A 1,655-nucleotide genomic window follows, 5' to 3' on the forward strand; every position below is an offset into this window, starting at 1 on the left:
AATTGGTATTCTATCAATTACGGAGGCCCTGCTTTTTTTGCCAATGCCTTCAGTGAATCTTATTTCTTCCTTCATTACCATTGGCTCCTGCTCATATAATACTTTCTGAAACTTTTCATGGCCAGTCAATTCTGCTGGTACAGTGATTCTGTGTATTCCCTCCATCTTCCTTTGGTGCTTTCTGGGTCATTCAACATATTAACCACAGCATCTTTCAATATTGTGACTCAGGTCTTAAATGTGTTTTTCCATTCTATCAGCTTGAGAAATGGAGAGCTACCTCTTCACTTTTTATTCTCCACTCTGTTATAATATTTTGCTTTGTCTTCTTGAGCTGCTCTTTGAAATTTTCTGTTTCGCTCTTTTACTTAAGCATGTTTTCCCTTTGTTTTGGCTTCTCAGTGCTCTATAGCAATTTTCAGAGTCTCTGCTGACATCCATTTTGTGTTGTTTTTTTTTTTCTTTCCCTTCTGTCTTCATAATGACATTTTACTCTCTTCATGGATGATATCCTTGATATCATTCCACAACTCAACTGGTCTTTGATCAATGGTTTTCAATGCTTCAAACCTATTCTTAAGATGATTTTGAAATTCAGATTATTCCATCTGAATTCAAGATCATATATTGGTTTTATGGGCTTATTTACATTTTCTTTGGCCTCAATTTGAACTTGTGCATGAGTAATTGATGGTCTCTTCTACAGTCTGCCTCAGCCTAATTTTGACTGCCCTATATTGAACTTTTCCAATGATTCCTTCCACAGATGTAGTCAATCTGATTTCTGTGCAGCCCATCAAATGAGATCCATGTGTAAAGGTGCCATTTTTGTTTTTTAAAAAAAAAACGTATTCCACAATTGCCATTATATAAGGCCATTATTTAAAATATCTTATTAAAACCTCACTGTTACCCTCCCTTAAGGAAGACCTTTTATTGCAACTGTTATTTAAAAGTTTACACCAACCAGTAAAGACAATGATGAAGAAATTGAGGATTTTTATCAATATCTGCAGTATTAAATTAATCAACTATCCAGTCAACATGCCTTAATTATAACTGGTGATTGGAATGTAAAAAATAGAAGTCTATAAGGACTGGTAGTCTGAAAATATGGCCTTGGTGAGACAGAATACACAGAAATCAGATCAACTACATCTATGGGGACCAAGGGTTAACTGTGAAAGAGATAATTAATTTCTCGTATCTTCATTCAGTTTGAAGCTGAGCAAACTTTAAATTAGAGTCAAAATACAACTCTGATTATATATTACATGAGCTTAGAAACTATCTCAGACTACACTAATTACTTGAAAAAGAAAGAAGAAAGAAAGAAAGAAGGAAGGAAAGAAAGAAAGAAAGAAAGAAAGAAAGAAAGAAAGAAAGAAAGAAAGAAAGAAAGAAAGAAAGAAAGAAAGAAAGAAAAGAAAAGAGAGATAGAGAGAAAGGGGGAAGATAAGATAGAGTGAGAGGGAGGGAGCACAGGGGAGGGAGAAAGGGAGAGGGAGAGGGAGATGAGAGGAGAGAAGAGAGAAAAGGGAGGGAAGGAGGGAGAGAGGGAAGGAGGGAGGGAAGGTTATCAGAAACAATCCCGAAACCTGTTTTTCAAAATTACAAGGCAGCTGAACTGCTCTTAAAGAACAGTTCAAGAAGAT

The sequence above is a fragment of the Elephantulus edwardii genome, unplaced genomic scaffold (genome assembly GCF_000299155.1).
Source record: "Elephantulus edwardii isolate Elephantulus edwardi_28Jun2011 unplaced genomic scaffold, EleEdw1.0 scaffold00218, whole genome shotgun sequence".
Taxonomy (NCBI): Eukaryota; Metazoa; Chordata; class Mammalia; order Macroscelidea; family Macroscelididae; genus Elephantulus; species Elephantulus edwardii.